This window comes from Eptesicus fuscus, chromosome 13, assembly GCF_027574615.1.
Source record: "Eptesicus fuscus isolate TK198812 chromosome 13, DD_ASM_mEF_20220401, whole genome shotgun sequence".
In the NCBI taxonomy this organism is placed as follows: domain Eukaryota; kingdom Metazoa; phylum Chordata; class Mammalia; order Chiroptera; family Vespertilionidae; genus Eptesicus; species Eptesicus fuscus.
Window position 1 is genome coordinate 49,140,083 of NC_072485.1, and position 20,679 is coordinate 49,160,761.

Genomic DNA, 20,679 nt, shown 5'->3' on the forward strand with positions numbered 1-20,679 from the left:
CAGTTATATAACCACAAACATGTGTGCACTGCCCCATCGGAAGCAAGTGAGATGCTAATTAGGAGGGCTAATTACAAAGTGAGAGTCACCCCAGAATGACCCCTCACCGCATTTCACCCACTGTTGGAGAGAAGCCAAGCGCTGCAGTCTTGGCTGCAAAGACCAAAATAATTTGTGGTCTTTTTGAAGTGAGAAGTGTTCAGCCCTGTTTGTGGGGGCAGAAAGGCATGGGGAGGGGCCCAGCTCTCTATATGCCCTGTCTCTGGGAACCTTGTGGCATAATCCCCCAAGGTCACCCTAACAGCAGAAGAGTCATAGGCTCTATACTCCTTGACCTGCTTATTATGCTCTTCTTTATGTTCCCAGAATGACTCCTGTCTTTGAGTCCCTATTTCTGTTTCCTGCTTCAAGACACTAAGATACACCCCAGGGGTGTCTTTGCTGTTGTTCCATTCTCCCACACCTCTTAGTGAATCTCACCCTGATGAACCACCAACCAGCCATGCTGAGCATCATGGGAAAAACGGCATAAGGGAATCTCCATCCAATACCATCTGCGGACTCCCAGCCAGATCGTGTTCAACAAACTCTATCTGTGTTGCCTAAAGTTCTCCCTTTCACGCCTTTCTATAAAAACCTAGTAAGAGCAGCTTCTTTGATATCTTACTTTCTCCCTCTTCAAACTGCCATTGTGGTGTCAAGCATCACTTTTGATGTCATAAATGATAAGACAAGTGCCAATGTCAGAAACTGGAAGAATTGGGAGAAAAACTTTATTCTGAGAATAAGATGAATGGAACATGTGGCTCAGAATTAAGGCTCCATTACAAGTCCACTCTATAATAAGGAGCAATTCTGATGTTTGCAGGAATCCACCTGGCCTTGGCTCCTATTTGCATCTTTTGAGAGTTTTCTTATGTCCTGTGGGTAGTAAAATTCTTCTTCTCCAGTTCATTTTTGTCCATTCCATTCTCACACATGCGCCAAATTAGGATAATCTCTACACTAATTAGAAGTTTTACTTCTTACTTATCCTCCAAAGCTAACCCATCCTCCAATGTGTTTGCTATTTTTGTGGTTGAATAGTAACATACCAATAAATGTTTTCAGATTTATTATCATAAGATTGTGCCTATTTTTTGTCTAAATGCCAAGAAATGTACCTTTCTAAAATACTAGAAATGTGATCTACTCTGAGGAGTCTGATGGTCCAGCCAAATTCCCCCCCTCACTCCTCATTTTCAGTTTACAATATGGACTTAGTCCCTTCTCCCTCAAGACAACCTCTGACCTTGCAAGGAAATTATTTACATATTTCAGTTACCTATTATTCAAACCCTTTTATTTGTGGGAAGTTAAATCAATATGAAACAGTTTTACGGGGTAAGGACCAGCAAGTGTACAGTACAAGATAGGGAGTGGCAGAGAATGAGGCTGATGGGGTAAGCCCATGCCAAATAATGAAGGCTAAAAGCTTTGTACCCTATCTTGCAGACAAGCAGCAACACTTAACATTTTTTCTGTAGCCAAATGATGATACTGTTCAGATGCACACTGCCAAAGGAATATGCAGATTTACACACAATTCCCCGACTAGTAGCTATAAATTCCCCTTCCACTCCCCATCAAGGAGCACCTCACCGTGCAAGTGATTTAGGGAAATGTTACTGTAGAAATAAACATGTAGCCACTATATATTCAAACAGATAAATCACCCACAATCTTCCAGACTTTAACTCTTATTTTTTAACAAGTTTCTGACAACTTGCATTGATTTTTGTCTGAGTTTTGTTGTTGTTGTTGTTTTGTTGTTGTTGTTGTTGTTGTTTTTACTTAGGTACCCCTCAAATACCTAACCTAGAATAGTAACTAACACATAGTAGATGCTCAGTAAATATGTGTTGAATGGATAGATGGATGAATTTGTCTTATAACTGATGTGACAAACTGGTGTGTTACAACAGAGGCTGAGATCCACTATGGCTGGAAAGCACACTGCTACTGAAGGCTCTTAAGTGAAGGGCTGACAGAATCATATGCATGCTTTTGAAAGATCACCCTGCCTGCTGTGTGAGGATGAGCAGCAGAGTTAGAGCCCAGCAGCAGGGATGATGCAGTGATGCATATAGGAAATGATGAGTTCCTGAACCATGACAGTAGTGAGGGGCTGAAAAGGAAGAAATGAATGCATTCAAGAAATATTTAATAGACCTGAACAAAACTTAAAGAATCTCTCTTCCATCTGAACAGGATCAATTACACAGGCCAGAGCCAAGGACCAGGGATGTTCATCATACTGAAATCATAGTGGCAAAGCCCAGATCCCATTATATGTAGGCAGAGTAAGAAGTCACCTCCATATTATAATGTCATGAGCACGTGGAGAAACTGTAATCCAAAAATATATATGCCACCCACTGTCTAAAATTGCACCATTAAAGCAGCATTCCTTGGTTTTAATCCTTGCTTCTCCAGATAACTTTAAAACATATCACTATACATGAAAAGGGGAAAAGTGTTGAGTGCAAACATTATTGAATCCTCACAATAACCTTGTGATTTTAACATTGCTAAAAGCAAAATGAAGCACAGTTAATGAGTGGTGAAGTTAGTATTTGAACCCAGATCTTATTTTTTCTCTAGTGAATCCTGATTGATACCATCATCATTATTGTTACTATCCCTATTTCTATTTTGTTCCTTTTACAAATATGAGAGTAGTGGACCTAAGGGAATAGGAAGTGGTAGAGGCTCTGAGGGTTGTATATGGTACAAACAAGATAGAATAAATTCATATATATATATATACTAGAGGCCCAGTGCATGATTGAATCATGCACGTGTAGGGTCCCCTACACGCTTTCGCTTTCGATTGTGGTGGAGCTGGGTGCCTGTCCGCTGGTGCACCAGGCCTTTCAGAAGCCTCCAGCTCAGCGGAGGCTTCTGAAAGGCCTGGTGCCGGAGCAGACAGGCACCTAGCTCCCCCACTTTTGATGGTCTGCAGCCGCTGAGGGGGGCTACCCTGCTGCTGAGAGGCGCAGGGGGCAGGAGTCCCGCCCCCTGCGCCTCTCAGCCCCCTGCGCCTCTCAACGGCCGCTGAGGGGGGCTGCCGGGGACACCTGGCTACCCTGCAGTTGAGAAGCGCAGCTGGGTGTCCACGGCAGGCCCCCTCAGTGGCCACGTATCTGGCCGTTGAGAGGCACAGGGGGCACCTCTCAACAGCAGGGTAGCCCCCCTCAGTGGCAGCAGATCAGTGCCTCTCAATGGCCGGATAGGCCACCCCGAGTCCTGCCCCCAGCCTCCCGCCACCCAATTGTGGGCGTAGCGGAGTGATGATAATTTACATGTTACTCTATTATTAGGTAGGATATATAAAAGCATAATAATCAAATCGACCAGCCAGCAGAACAACCGGTCGGCTGTGATGCACATTGACCACTGGGGGCAGAAAACGCAGGAGCTAACCCCAGCCCGCAGGCCCCGATCAAGTGATCGGGGCCTGCTGGCAACATCTTGGTCTCTCCCCCTGGCCGGCAGGCTCGGATGGCCCGATGGGGAACCAGGAACAGGAAGGGGATGGCAGCAGACATGGGCTGCGGGAGGCGGGGGGGGGGGGGGACCCCCGATCGCCTCACCAGTCGCCCCACACACAGAGGGCAACTGGCAGTGGCAGTGGCAGAGGGTGGGGCTGGCTGCCAGCAGCCGGGGAAGATCGGCCCTGATCACAGGCCAGGCCTAGGGACCCTACTCGTTCACTAATTTCTTGCGCTGGGCCTCTAGTAGATAATAAATATGTCCAACCTCACAACTTTCCCTAAGACTACACATTAGTGCAGGCCTGGAATGGAAAGTAGCCAGCTATAATCAGAACCAGACTTGTCTGATCTGGGATTCTGAGCACTCTAATTCCCATGAGCTACAAGTTACCAGATCACAGCAAAAGCTCCCAGTAGAAGGTTCTATGGTGTTGAAATAATGACTAAACCCATATCAGAGAACTGAAAATAAGACTAAGAAGAATAATTTCCTCCATATTTTCCAGAATCTTGGAAGGATCCTAGCTGGCCCTGACCCTAAGAGGGATATGCTCCTGATTTAGAAATTTATTTTTCTTTTGTACAACTCATGTTATTAATTCTGTCTTGTTCCTATTCTCCAGAACTCATCAGTCCTCAAGTCCCACTTAATAGCTCCCAGAATTTTGCTTTCTTTCTATCTTTTCACCTGGACACTTGTAACATGTCATAGAGCTGGGTTGTAATATCATATTTCACCAGTAGGGCAACTCATGTTGGCATAACGTTGCCCATGATGTTGTCAAACCTCTTCGTTCATAAGTTAATTTCAGTTTATTGATATCAGGATGTATCTTGACTTAATGGTTTTTAAGTTTTAAATCTGTTGACTATGTCAAGGCATACAATGGGAAGAAGGGAGATGGTAGAAGCTGAGAGGAGGAAGGCCCAGGGTCATCAAGTGGTGAGAGAGTAGGCAGGACCAGAGCTGAATATCCTGATTAAGAGTAGAATAAGAGCTGAGTCACAGCCAAACAATGGGTCAATGACCAGAGCTGAGCGCCAGTGAGAGACCAAGGTGCATCCAACCCTCAGCAGATTAGATTTGTCAGCTCTCTCAGCACTCAGCAGGTTAAGGGTTCTAATGTATACTAATCAAACTTACAGGATACTGATCAATAAGCCCAATGCTGAGTCATTAATTTTCATAGAGAAATATAAGCGACAATTGGTCTGGAACCCAGGACCTCCCTTGGACAGTGATAATAGCTTTGTCTCTGGCTTTCAATTTTTCTACATCCTTTGAAACACTTGCTTCTGTGAGCAATACCAAACACATACACATGCCGATATAGGGGGTTAGATTAAAACTCTTTCTAGACATCACATTCTAGTAAAACATTCCTGAGACCACTCTGAATTTTCACAGCAGTTACATCCACCCATTCTTTCTTCTGTTAAATTAATACATATGCCCAGCAATATGCTCGCAGCTGGGGATATAACTGATAAATAAGAGAGCCTTGATTTCAGTTCTTGTGAAACTTACATTAGTATGGAGAAACAGGCTACCAACAAGGAAACAAAAGCACTATGGAGTGTGTGAGGGTTATGAGGAATAGGATGCTATAAGAAAAGATAATGAAAGGCTTCCCTGGGATGAAAATGTGACTTTGAACCTGAGCCCTGAAGAAGAGCCTCTTATAAAGAGAGCTGAAGATCTTGGGGTAGGAGTTGGGATGCCAGGCAGAGGTAAGGCATGTGCAATGCCTCTAGGCTGAGGGTAAGAACTTGGTGTGAAAGATGATCAGTTTGCTGGAGTATAATGAGAAAGTGGGAAGCCTTGTATGAGATGAATTTAGGAACAGATCACACAGAGACTTATATGCAATATAAGGAGTTTGAATTTTGTTTGAAGTGAAATAGGAGTCATGGAAGAATTTTGAGAAGTAGGGTGATATGATATGAGTTGGGTATGTAAAAGATCGCCTTATTTGCTGTTTAGAGATAGGGTGCATTGTGGCTTAGGTGAGGGTGGTATTGCTATGGAGGGAAGTAAATTGAATTGAGAGATATTTAGGAAGGAGAATTGACAGGCTAACTAATAGATTGGATGTGGAGGAGAAAAACAAGGTAAATATGACTCCTAGGTTTCCAGTAGACTATGGGACCATGAACTAGAGAAAGACAAATCATCTTCTAGGAAAGGTTTCTTATATGGAGGTCAATAACTTATGCTCTCAAAATTCTGGAGGCAAGCCTCTGTATTATTAGAGATTCTCCTCAAAGAATCTCTGGACCTGTTAAAATCAACTGGAAAAGGCCAAACAGAGTAGCTGACAATCATGATCCTCCTAAAAAAAATATCAGCTCAAACAACAATGTTAAGGTCCATCTCTCTCCCATTTTAACCTCCTTGATATGGTGGGTTAATGCAGCACACTTTTAATTTACCACCTCAATTAAATCATAGTACAAAGGGCACTCTTTAGACACTCAGACACAACTCTATTTAATCCTATCCAATTATCATTATTATTGTTGCTGTTATTAAAACTTTATAGGATCTCTGGAGACTTTTTGAATGAACTACAAAAATTCAGAGGAAATTAAATCTTATTTTTATAAAAGTAAATGTTCTAGTTTTTCTTTAAGAACTAGAATTGAATCAATTAACATTTTCAATGGATTTTTTTTTCTTAACCACCATTTACTGATTGCCTACGCTCTACTAGAGCTTCACAATTGCTCCATGAAGTGGGAGTCGTATTCTCACCTGAAGCCTGAGAAAATTGAAGCCCACAGGGGATGTGACTGGACCAAAGTCATGAGCTGTGATTGCTACTAGGGTGCCCTGGATACAATAGGCAGGCTCTTCTTCACTATGCTCTTCTGAAAGTGCTTCTATTTATTATTTTCTTGGAGTTATCAACAACTTTATGCATAAGTGACATCTTTATAAGCATCAGGGAAAAAGAAGCCATATGCCAGGAATAGCAAATTCAATTGCCTACTGGGCCAAGGCAGATGCTGTTAATGAGTGAACAGGCCTGAAAAATCGGGAGTCACAGGGACTGTGGCAAACTGGGAGCACATTCTTCTAAGGAAGGTAGTCCCTTCGTCTGCACATGACTGCCACTCCTGGGACTGTAGACTGTGTGACCAGACCTTCTGCTCTATCAAGGAATCAAAAAATCTAGATTTGCATGTGAGTTCTCTCAAGTTTTACAAGTCTACAACAAAATTTAGATAGTCTTTTTTTATTTTTTCAGATATTCTTAAAAATATTGTGTGCCAACATCGTATGAGACTAACAAAATGGGTATGTGGGCAGAATCCAGACTACAGGCTGCCAGTTTCTGACCTCTGCTGTACAGAGCACTGAAGCGTTATTTATGATATCAAATAATTTTAAACAATCTTAGTGTCCAGTAATATGGGTTGGCTCAGATATCTGTGATACAGCCATTTGATTGAAGTTTTAAAGCCTTTAATAGTCATCAGTCTGAAAACCATGTAGCATACTAAAAAATTCTTAGGATAAACAGCAGGGTAACAAGATTCTGATATGACATTAAATTTGAAAATAAAACTGCAAAATGATACCCAGTCAAGTGTTTTGTATCTTGAACTGAGGGGTGGTTACAAAAATGAACACATGTGAAAAATCATCAAGCTGTACAGATATGGGCACTTCACAGCAAAATGTCATACCTCAATAAAAAATTAATGATGCCTGGATATGATTACCATTGTGCACATTTTTGTATGAATATGAACAAGAATTTTAAGAAAGCATGGGCAAAGAAAACAGTTTGTGCTGGTTGTGGGATAATAGAAGATTCTTTTTATCCTTTTCTATATGTTAATTTCTATTACTGTTACTGTAATATGGTATTTATTTGGGGGAGGAAATGTCTCAAAAATACATTAGCTAAGGAGAGTAAGTGTAGAACATAAGCTGATGAAAAATAAATAAATCAGTAAGTAACTACCTTTCCATTTCAATGCAGATTGAAAGCCCAAAAGAGGAATTCACTATTTATTGTTTGATCTGGGTCATTCTCAACCCCTTCCCAAGGTATCAAGGCCCCCACCTGCTGCCTCAGCTCTACCCCTGAGCAGGTCAGAAGGGAAACTGGGAGCCCCAGCCCTGCGAGGTAATTAAGAGACATGATGCTGCTGCCCATGGGCCCTGTGACTGGAAATCTTCCAGCAAGACAAAGACACCTTTGTGCCCATTGAGCTACCACTGCTCCTCCCCATCATTCAGGATGCTTTCTGCTGCAAGTAATGGAAAACCCAGCCAAACGGCTTAAAGACTGGGGGAGTTCTTTATATCACATATCCACAGTTCCAGGTAGGGCGGGCTCTGGCGCACTGCACCAGCAACTCAGTGATGTCCGCAAGGGCTCAGGCTCTTTCCAGAACCTGCCTTCCCATGGCTGTCCCCTCCAGTCTGTAGCAGCAGTAGTCAGAGATACAGGTGGTCAGAGAACAAGTTCTTGGTTCACATTCAGCAAAAGAGTGATATTGTTCCCCTTTGTGGTTCTCTCTTTAAGAGGAAGGTGATTCTTCCCCCGAAGTCTCCATTGGACTTCTCACATCTCAGAAACAGACAGCACTGAATCACATGACCATTTTCCGATTAATCCCCAGAAAACAGGATGATGAAATTCCATAAACAACTTGGACAAAACATCTGGATTATGGCTAATATGGAGTGTCAGCCCTAACATCCTTGATACCCCTCCTCAATTTTATCTCCTAAAATATATCTTAGAAGTGTTTACCTCATTGGTTTCCAAATTATCATAATCTCTTGCCTGGACTGTAACAAGAGCCTTTTATGTAATCAAACTACAAGTTCCTGACAGGTAAGGACTACCGTTGCATACCCAGCTCAATCAAAAAACCTGAGTCACTCTGCCTAATAAAGCGTAGAAATTAGAGGTCAGGAGAGAAAAATGAGCTAGAAATGGAAGGGGTGTTTATTTTGGTATTGAACTGTGCTTCTTTGCATGTGACACTGCTCTAAGATTAGACTGTGGTGTGTGGTACTTTGGCTTATATGCGGATTATAACATGATTCTCAGAACTAAATGTACTTAGTAATTAGTTCCTCCTGGAAATGCCAAGTTTAAATCTCAGAAAGAACCTCCTGCTAAGGCAAAAAACAAACAACAACAACAAAAAACAAACAAACCACCAACTAACAAGAAAGCTATTCATTCATCCAATACATTTTTGAGGACTTACTCCACCCGAGGCAATGTGCTCAACCCTGGAGATACAAAGGTGAATGAGACTGACACAGTCTCTGCTCTCTCAGAGCCAACAGTGTAGCAGGAAAGGCAGTCATTAAACAACTAATTACAGACTAAGTGTTTAATTGCAGTTTTGATAAATGCTATTAATAGGGAAATATAGGAGACGGAGACCATATATAATGGTTTGAGGTGAGAGGTGTGAAATCAGAAAACGCTTCCCCGAGGAAGTGACATTTAAACTGAATGGAGTTCGGCTCTGAGAAAAAAATAAGGGTTTGCAAGGCAGAGGAAACTGTGTACAAAGACGCTGGGCTGAATGAAGCAGGGAAGCACGAAAAGTCAGTGAGTCCGGAATAGCGAGAGTAATGTGGAGCAGGACCAGACGAGCTGGGGGAGCAGGGCGGGAGGGGACAGTAAGCAGGTAGGCCAGAGGACCTTTGCACTAGAGGTTTAAGCAAGTGATATGACATGTAGGACAGAAGATGACATGACAAGTAATAGGGAAGAGACCGTCAGAAACAAAGGATAAATAAGGTGTTGCCAGAATTCTGGGAGAAATGGGGCAGTGGCTGGAGCGCCTATTAATCTGTTTGTTTTGTCTAATTTACCTTCCCACCTGGCTGCACAGCACAGTCACCAGAAAGCCACAGATCTCAGGGAGCAGCACAGTGCTCCCTTTCTGGTGCCGCTGGGGCTGATGGAGCCCACGTGCAGGTTGGACATGCTCCCAGGTACCTGGGACATGGGTCTCCCCCTGGTCAGCCTCCTTCTTACCCTAAGCTTTTGCATTCTAAACAGGAGCCTTGTCCATTGCTCCAGCCTGGGCGGTGCAGAGGGGTTAATTTGCCTGTTAATTTTCCACATGAGGTAATAATACAATGAAGCACAAATGAAAAGCAAGACATCCACACTGTCTCCAGCTGAGAAAACACGTACACTAAATTACTCTAGGTGACCCAAGCAGCCAACTGGGCTCCTATGTCCATCTATCCTGATTTGTACAAAGTTGTCCTCCTGAAGCATGCCGCCCCCAAGGGTTCCCTGGGAGTTTTCGCCGCTGCACCCCAGTGACATACTAATGGCCCAGGGAAGAGGAGAGCCAGGATTAATAGCTGAGCATCCCAGGGCGGGCAGGTGGCATGTACTACACAGCACGGGTGACAAGGCCTGCTGGGCCTGCACTACTGCTCAGCAGCAGCCACAGTAATGCCTGAGGTCTAGCAGGCTAATACCTGGGGTTCCGAGGCCACTCCCCTCTCCCCATCACCTGATATCTCAGCTGATTCATTCCTTGAATTATTTATCCATTTCACAAACATATACATGAGTATCAGATACTCTGCTTGGTTCAGAGGAGAGAAAAAGAAAAAGATCCCCACATACCTTATATTGGAGATTACAGCGGGGGCGGGGGGGCGGGGGGAAGCAATCTGAGTCTAAGTCCCAGCTCTTCCATTTAATAGAAATGTGACCCCAGGCCAGCTACATAACCTCTCTGTGCTTTAGATTCCTCACCTGTGAAATGGAGACAATATTTTCCAAAGTGGTCATAAGGGGCCCTAGCCGGTTTGGCTCAGTGGATAGAATGTTGGCCTGTGGACTGAAGGGTCTCAGGTTCGATTCTGGTCAAGGGCACATACCCGGGTTGTGGGCTCGATCCCCAGTGGGGGCGGGGGGCATGCAGGAGGCAGCTGGTCAATGATCCTCTCTCATCATTGATGTTTCTATCTCTCCCTCTCCCTTCCTCTCTCTGAAATCAATAAAAATATATTTTTTTAAAAACACACAACAAAGTGGTCATAAGGGTATATGTATATAAATAAAATTACATTTCCATGCACTTGCCTGTCAGTGCATCACACAAAATACATTGCATGGATTGTCACCAGATGTGGAGATTATAATTGGGATGGTCTCGTATATAAGCTATGTGAAAAGGTCACATATTGCATAACTCCATTTAATATGAAATACTCATGGATTGTAGACTAATCCATAAAGACAGAAAGCAGACTAGTGGTTGCAGGGGCTAAGGGGATGGGAGAATGAGAAGTAACTGGAATGGGTACAGCGTTTTTTCTGGGGTGATAAAAATGTTCTGGAGTTAGATCGTGGTAATGGTCACACAACTCTCTGAATATTCTAAAACCCCTGAATTGTATACTTTAAAGGGTTGAACATTATGGCCTGTAATTTATATCTCAATAAAGCTATTATTTTAAATATGTGTGTATGCCATGTGACATATATAAAATTCACTTTGGAACCATCTCAGGAGGAAATACATGTAACATGAACCATGAGACCAGGGTAAGAATGACCAGTAAGGGACTTGCAGGTGTTAGGATGCAATCATGATGCTTCACACATAGGCAGCCCCTCTCAGATTGGACCAGCCACATTTCAAGGGTCAGTAGCCTCCTGTGGCTAATGCTATCATATTGGACAGCACAGTTTCAAAGGAAGACAGAAAAATAAGGAAGGAGAGACACAGCCAGTTATGGAAACCTCCTGGGAACTGGCTATGCTACACAATACTGCCTAATTCCACCCCCCAAAGTCCTGTAAGGGAGACGGCCCAAGCTCCATTTTGACATCCAAGCAAACTGAGGCTTTCAGAGGTTAATCCAACTTAAGGAAAGGCAGTTCTATGTTCAAGTTGAGAGAGGAGGACCCTAAGGAGAGGGAATAGCTAAAATTTTAAAAGGGGGGTGGGGGGAGGGAATGATGATCAGAGGAAGGTCCCAGCGGATGTGTGGGAAAGGTCACTTAAGAAAGACAAAATCCCACAGGATAGGTTCACCTTGTGGAATTCTCCCATGCAGAACCATAAGGGTGGATAGAAGGTCACTCCATTATCAGCTGGGGTCAACTTGAACATGAGCATCAACAGAAATGTATCTCCTCTCAGCAGAAGCTGAGATCCCTTCTGCAATGGTTTGTAATGATGACAGAAAGCAGCCCAGCCATTCACTCAGCACCTCCCAGCTGCCTTCTCCCCGTGACCTTACCAATGCCCCCACTCCACTCCCCAAAAGCAGCACCAGTCCTAGCTTCTTTCTCTTCTTCCCCTCCCCTCTTCCATCCCGTTTTTTCCTCCTCGCCTTTGCATCATTTGCTTCCTCTTCTCTACAATTCTTTATTTCCAAGCCTCTTTCCTCTCCATCTTCATAAATAATCCAGCAGAGGCACTTTCAGCAGCTCCTCTTTCATAGGCGTAATTAAAGTGGGCCTCTCTGAGATGTCTCCTCCCTAAATCATTCATCGGATAAGGTAACTGGGAGGGAGGGTGACATAGCACCCACTCCTTCTGCGGCATTTTCTCTTCAGACATGAAACAGGGGTGTGTTTCCGCAGATGTGATGGGACTCCATCAGGCACAACTATTGCCCCTGCCCCAGTGACTGACTTAGCAGGCACTGCTCTCCCCAACTTCTTAAAATATGTTCTTACAACCTGGGGAATAGAAAAGATGGAATAAAGCCAATTTCTAGTCTAGTGTCCAGCTTACAATACATGCCAGCCACTAAGTGAGGCAGCTTGATAAGGTGAAAAGGCCCTGGGTTTTCAGACTTGAGTCTGAGTCCTTACTCTGTCACTTCTTAGCTGTGTGGCTTTGAGCCAGTTACTTAACGCCCTTCCCCATCCCCAAAAGCTTGGTTGCCTCATATTTTAAAGCTAATTTTTTTTAAAGAATGGAAAGATTTAACACACACACACACACACACACACACACACACACACACACACACCAACTTGCCCTGTTGCACTAATGATTAAAAGACATAAGCCACAACAAAGGACCAGCTTTTCCGCTTCTCCTGGCTGTACTTTCCTTCATTCCTCTCTTTGGTTAGGAAGTGTGCCGGGCTAACTCTGCCGGTCAATGTAGATAAGGGGCTATGAGTTTGTAAGACTCGACATCCTATGCTCCATCTTGTGCTTGCCCATCGATCAAAGCCTCACTTACTTGTTTAGAGTGCCACCCAAGCTGAGCCCAAGTGATGCCATCCTTTTCCCTGATCGTGCCTCTTCTGTCTACAGGGTCAAAAGAAGGCCAAAGAGTCCAAACCCAATCCTGAGCTTTCGGACAGGATGGCCTCCCACATGCAGTTTCCCTAGCCCAGTGGTCGGCAAACTCATTAGTCAACAGAGCCAAATATCAACAGTACAACGATGAAATTTCTTTTGAGAGCCAAATTTTTTTAATTTAAACTTCTTCTAACGCCACTTCGTCAAAATAGACTCACCCAGGCCATGGTATTTTGTGGAAGAGCCACACTCAAGGGGCCAAAGAGCCGCATGTGGCTCGCGAGCCGCAGTTTGCCGACCACGGCCCTAGCCTATTAATGAAGCTTTGGTGAGATTTGCTCTCCAGCATTAAAACCCTGATTAGTCACACATGAGAATCCTCCCTGCAAGCATTGTCAGGAAGGGGACAGGGAGGAGGAATTTGGGCTGCAACGATTTTGTGGCTCAATAAGACCAGACACTCGATAATGCCTAGAACCTACTACACCATTTCTACTAGATGGTGAAGGACTGGATGCTTTCTCCCTGTGATTGGGAAGAAGGAAAGGTGTCCACTTTCACCACTCTTTTGAAAAGAAAAGAAAACACTTTGTTGAAGTATAATTGACATACAAAAAGCTGTACATATTTAATGTATACAACTTGATCAGTTTGGGGGTAGGTACACACCCATGACACTATCACCACAATCTTTGCCATAAACATATCCATCACTTTCAAAAGTTTCCCACTGCCCTCTTTATTCGTATGTGTGATAAGAATACTTAACTTAAGATCTACTTCCTCAGCAAATGTTTAAGTATACATAGTGCAGTTAACTATAGGCACTTTGCCATACTATTCACCTTGTACATCTATAAGTTTGTACCCTTTGACTAATACCTCCCTGTCTCTCCCTCCCCTCTGTTTCTGGCAACTGCCATTCCATTCTGTGTTCCTGTGAATTTGACTACTTTAAATTCATCATATAAGTTCTATCACATAGTGTTTGTCCTGTGTCTAGCTTATTTCACTTAGCATAATGTCCTTCAGGTTCATTCACATTGTTGCAGGATTTCCTTCCTTTTAAAGGCTAAATAATATTCCATTGTATGTATAAACCACATTTTCTTTACCCATTTATTCATTGATGGACATTTAGGTTGCTTCCATGTCTTGACTATTGTGAATAATTCTGCAGTGAACATGGGATTACAGAAAACTCTCTGAGATCCTGATTGCAATTTCACTTTTATATACCCAAAAGTGGGATAGCTGGATTACAGAGAACTCTCTAATTTTTTAAAATATATTTTTATTGATTTCAGAGAGGAAGGGAGAGGGAGAGAGATATAGAAATATCAATGATGAGAGGGAATCATTGATCAGCTACCTCCTGCACACCCCTTATTAGGGATCAAGCCCAAAACCCGGGCATGTGCCCTGACTGGGAATAGAACTGTGACCTCCTGGTTCATAGGTTGATGCTCAACCACTGAGCCACACTAGCCGGCCTGTCTTTCTAATGTTTTGAGGAACTTTCATACTGTTTTGCAAAGTAGCCGCACTGATTTACATTCCTACCAACCATGTGCAATGATTTCCTTTCCTCCATATCCCTGAAACATATTTTGGGGTGTTTTTTCATAATAGCCATCCTAACAGGGATAGGGTGATATCACATTGTGATTTTGATTTGCATTTGATAGTGATGTTGAGCACCTTTTCATTTACCTGTTGGCCATCTGTATGTCTTCTATGGACAATTATCTATTCAGTTTCCTCCCCCCCCCCCCCATTTCAGCTTACTTCTTTTTCTGCTATTGAGTTTTAGAAGTTCCTTATATATTTTGGATATTAACCCCTTGTCAGATATATGGATTACAAATATTCTCTCCCATTCCATAGCATGCCTTTTCATTTTGCTGTTTCCTTTGCTCTGCAGAAACTTTCTAGTTTGATGTAATCCCATTTGTCTATTTTTGTTTTGATTGCCTGTGCTTTTGATGTCATGAACAAGAAATCATTACTAAAACCAATGTCATGAAGCTTTTTGCCTATGTTTCCTTCTAGTTTTATAGTTTGAGGTCTTACACGTAAGTCTTTATTCCATTTTGAGTTTATTTTTATGTATGGTGTAAGCTAAGGGTCTGATTTCATTCTTTTGCATGCAGATATCTAGTTTTCCCAAGACCATTTATTAAAGAAACTATCCCTTCCCTGTTGTGTATTCTTGGCATCTTCGTTGAATTTCAGTTGATTTGTATATGCATGGGTTTATTTCTGGGCTCTCCATTCTCCTTCACTGGTCTATATGTCTATATTAGTATCATACTATATTAATGACTATATCTTTGTAATATATTTTGCAATAGAAAGTGTGATACTTCCAGCTTTGTTGTTCTTACGTAAAATTACTTTAGCTATTGGGGCTCTTTCATGGTTCCATAGTAAATTTAGAATTGTGTGTGGGGTTTTTTATATTTCTGTAAAAAAAATGCCATTAGATAGGGATTGCATTGAATCTGTAGATCATTTTGGGTAGTATAGCTATTTTAACAATATTCTTCCCACCCATAAACAATAAACAGAGGATGTTTTCCATCTATCTGTGTCCTCTTTAATTTTTTTCATCAGTAATTTACAGTTTTCAGTGTACAAGTCTTTCATCTCTCCAGCATTAAATTTATTCCTGACTGTTTTATTCTTTTTCATGCTATTGTAAATGGGATTTCATACTATTGTAAATTTCTTTTTGTTTGTTTGTTTGTTTGTTTGTTTGTTTTGGTTAGTTCATTGTTAGTGTATAGAAACACAACTGATTTTTTCCATTTGTTTATTTGTTCAAGCCTTTATTAGTCTATATAACATGCATTGCACAAAACCTGGCACCAGTATTTCAGTCTCTGGTGCTATTAGACAGGTCAGGTTTCCTATGACCAGAAAGAAGAGAGAATGGCAGAAGTCATGAGAACTCCTGTCACAGAGATGAAGCAGGTTCCAACTCATCAACGTGGCCCAGGGAAGAAGGCAGGGAGCACTCTCACAAAGGCTATCTGCCCTCCGCCTGGGATGCAGCAGGATGGTGTGTGTTTGCTTTCCTTTGTTCCTGCAGCCCTTGCCAACCCACATGAGTCTCCATCTCCTGTTCCTAAAACCAGTCAGGCAACTAGTGTCAATTTCCCCTGTCCCTGCAGCACATAGCCTTCCTTGGGTGTCTCTACCTCCTGTGCCTGCATCTAATACCAGGCCTCCAATGTCTCACTCCATACATCTGCATCCTATTCCATCCCTCGAGTGTGTCTACCCTGTGCTTCAGCCATACCAGTTCATGTATGTCTATAGTCTGTGTGCCTCCAGTCCATCTGGACAACCAGTGTTTTCGCTTACTGTTCCTCTAGCCCCTGTCTGAACTCGTGGTTCCTCACCCTGTGCCTGCAGCCCATGTGTACCTCAAGTGTCTCACCTGCTGTGCCTCACTTGGTTGTGGCTCACCTACAGAGGTTCCTTCCATGTTTTTAATTGTTAATAAATCTGCTTTATGTGTGTTCTTAGTGGTTTTTATATTTTCACACCAGCTTGGTAAAAATACATGAGGGCACAATGGCTGCGCCACATGGTGACACTATGCTTAGCTTCACAAGCATCTGTCAATAAGTGTCCCGCTCTAATTTTTACAGTTTTGCATCTTATATTTAAGGCAATGAATGATTTTGAGGTCATTTGTGTCCCAGGTACAAAGTTTGTATCTTTGTTCATTTATTTCCTTATGATTGTCCATTTGTACTCTCATCATTTGTTGATGATGACTAAAAAGACTATCATTTCTGTGTTGATGTGTCTTTATTCTTTTGACCAAGATCAAGTTGACTATATTCTATTCATGGACTCTATTTTGTTTCATTTATCTATGTGTCTATTCATTTTAAAATAACATGCTCTTTTGATAATTGTAGCATTATAATAAATCTTGAAACTGGGAAGTGTGAATTCATCGACTTGTTCTTCATCAGTTTTGTCTAGACTACTCAATGTTTAAAATGAGTTTGCCGATATCTACAAAATAGCTTGCTGAGATTTTTATTGGGATTCACTGACTCTAAATCAATTTAAAAAGAAGTGACATCTTAATAATAATGTGCCTTTGATCATGAACAAGGAATATATCCCAACTGATTTATTTTTCTTTCATTGCTTTCAATAGTGTTTCATATTTTTTTAATTATTCAATTTATTTAAACTAAAAAAAAAGTTCAGCCAAGTCAGTGTGGCTCAGTGGTTGAGCATGGACCCATGCAGTAGGAGGTCACAATTCGATTCCCAATCAGGGCACATGCCTGGCCTTTGGCTCAATCCCCAGTAGGGGGCATGCAGAAGGCAGCCAATCAATGATTCTCTCTCATCATTGATGTTTCTATCTCTCTCTCCCTCTCCTTTCCTCTCTCTGAAATCAATAAAAACTTTTTTTACAAAAAGTTCACCCATTTCTCCCACCTCCCACCTTCACCATCACCTCTTGCAACCACCAATCTGTATCTCTGTATCTATAAGCTTTTTTAATATTACACGTATAAGAGATATCATACAGTATTTTTCTTTCTCTATCAGACTTATTTCACTTAGCATAATGCCCTTGAGATCCATTCATGTTATCGCAAATGGCAAGATTTCATTCTTCTTTTATAGAAGAATATTTCTATGTGTCTATTCATTTTAAAATAACATGCTCTTTTGATAATTGTAGCATTATAATAACTCTTGAAACTGGTGAGTGTGATTTCTTTATCCATTCATTTATCAGTAGACACTTAGAGTGTTTCCATATCTTGGCTATTGTAAATAATGCCGCAATGAACATGAGGTGCATATATCTTTTCAAATTAGTGTTTTTGTGTCCTTCAGATAAATACCCAGAAGTGGAATTGCTGGATCCTATAGTTGTTCTATTTTTAATTTTTTAAGGACCTTCCATACTGTTTCCGATACTGGCTGCACCAATTTACATTCCCACCAATAGTTCCTTTTTTTCCCCACATCCTTATCAATACTTATCTCCTCTTTTTTATAATAACCATTGTAACAGGTATGAAGTGATGTTTCACTGTGGTTTTGACTTGCATTTCCCTCATGATTAGTGATATTGAGCATATTTTCATGTACCTGTTGGCCATTTTTATGTCTTCTTTGGAAAGATATCTATTCAGATCTTTTTCCCATTTATTAACCGAATTATTGGGAGGGTGTTGTTTGGGGTCTTGTGGTTTGTTTGTTTGTGGGTTTTTGTTGTTGTTTTGCTATTAAGTTATATGACTTCTTTGTATATTTGGGATATTAGCTCCTTATCAGGTATATGATTTGCAGTTATTTTTTCCGTTTCTCCTTTTTATTTTGTTGATGGTTTTCTTTACTGTGCAGAAACTTTTTAACTTGATGTAGTCAGACTTGTTTATTGTTGCTTTTGCTGTCAGATTTTTAAAAAATCATCACCAAGATCTATGTCAAGAGCTTACCACCTAAGTTTTCTTTTAGGAATTGTATAGTCTCAGGTCTCATATTCAAGTCTTTAATTCATTTTGAGTTAAATATTGTGCAAGGTGTAAGATGGTGGTCCAGTTCCATTCTTTTGCAGGTGGATGTTCAACTTTCCCAGCACATTTATTGAAGAGCCTGTCCTTTCCACATTGTACATGCTTGGCTCCTTTGTCATGAATTAATTGACCACAGATGTGGGGGCTTATTTCTGGGTTCTCTATTCTATTCCATTGATCTATGTGTCTGTTTCTTTGTCAATACTATAATGTTTTCATTACTATAGCTTTGTAATATAGTTTGAAATTAGGGAGCCTGATACCTCCAGTTTTGATGTTTTTTCTAAAGATAACTTTGGCTATCCAAGGTCTTTTGTGGTTCTATACAAATTTTAGGATGAAATGTCACTGATTTTTTGTTTGTTTGTTTGTTAATCCTCACCTGAGCGTACTTTTTCCATTCTTTTTCTTTTCTTTCTTTTTTTTTAGAGAGAGTGGAAAGGAGGGGGAGAGACAGAGAGAAACATCAATGTGAGGGAGACACATTGATTGGTTGCCTCCCGCATGTTCCCAGACTGGGGCCAGGGATCGAGCCTGCAACTGAGGTGCATGTCCTTGACTGGAATCGAACCTGTGACCCTTCAGTCTGCATGCTGATGCTCTAACCACTGAGAAAAACTGGCCAGGGCTATCATTGAAATTTTGATAGAGATTGCATTGAATCTGTATATTGCTTTGGGTAGTATGACCATTTTAATATTAATTTTTCTAATCCATGAGCATGAAATACCTTTCCACTTATTACTGTCTTTTTCAATTTATTTTATTAATAATGTCTTGTAGTGTATAATAGACAGGTCTTTCACTTCCTTAGGTAAATTTATTCCTAGGTATTTTATTCCTTTTGATGCAATTGTACATGAGATTGTTTTCTTGATTTCTCTTTCTGGCAGTTTGTTATTAGTGTAAAGAATCTGAAGATTAGGTGTTCTCTGTTTGTTTTGTAGCTTTTCCCCTAGTTTTATTGAGAAATAATTGACATACATTACTGTATAAGTTTAAGGTGTACAGTATGATGCCTTAACTTACATATATTGTGAAATGATTACTACAATAGGATTTAAAATCCATCATATCTATATCTATACTAATAAAAGCCTAGGTGGCCCTCGCATGTGACATCATCACAAAATGGCCACCACAAGATGGCCACGCACACAGTGGAGGCGGGGCCCAGTGGCTGCTCTGTGTGGTGAGGCCTGGGGGTCCCACAGCTCCACGTGGCATGGAGGAGGCCAGTCCCGGCATCTCCACTGCCTCCCACGGAGGAGGCAGGTCCTGGAGGAGAAGGCGGGTTATAGCAGAGGAGGGCAGTTGGGGGCAATCAGCTGGCAGGGGAGGGCAGTTGGGGGCCAGCAGGCCAGCAGGGGAGGGCAGTTGGGGGCAATCAGGCTTGTAGGGGAGCAGTTAGGCATCAATCAGGCCAGCAGGGGAGCAGTTAGGGGGCTATCAGGCTGGCAGGCAGAAGCAGTTAGGGGCAATCAGGCAGGCAGGTAGATGAGCAGTTAGGAGCCAGCAGTCCCAGATTGTGAGAGGGGTGTCCGACTGTGGGATCAGGCCTAAACTGGCAGTCAGACATCCCCTGAGGGGTCCCAGATTAGAGAGGGTGCAGGCCGGGCTGAGGGACACCCTCCACTCCCCATGCATGAATTTTGTGCACCAGGCCACTAGTCATACAGAACAATGGAAAGAAAAAATTTCCTCTTATATCAAGAACCCTTAGGATCTACTGTCTTAACTTTGTGAAATATCATACAGCAAAGTTAAATATACTGTTAACTAATAATGTAATCTACAGTCATAATACTGTAGATTACATTATTAGTACTTATCCTATCTAATAAAGAGGGAATATGCTAATTGACCATCACTCCATCACAAAGATGGCTGCACCCACAGCTGAGGCCAAGTTCCCATAAGGAGCCTTAAAGAGCAATCAGCAGGGACCTGAGGCTATGCTCTCCCCCACCCCCAGGGGGCTTGACAGGGGACCTCAGGCTGCACCCCCCACCTGGTGGGGCTTGACGGGGGACCTCAAGGTGCACTTCCCATCCTGGTGCTGGGCTAGGGGACCTCAGGCTGCTGCCCCCACCCCAGCGTCAGGCCAGGGGACCTTAGTCTGCACCCCCCACCTGGCGGGGTTTGACAGGGGACCTCAGACTGAGCCCCCTGCCCCAGCACTGGGCCAGGGGACCTGAGCCTGCACCCCCCTGCCTGGCTGGGCTTGACAGGGGACCTTAGGCCATGTTCCCCACCCAGTGGGACTTGACAGGGAACCTCAAGGTGCACCCCCAG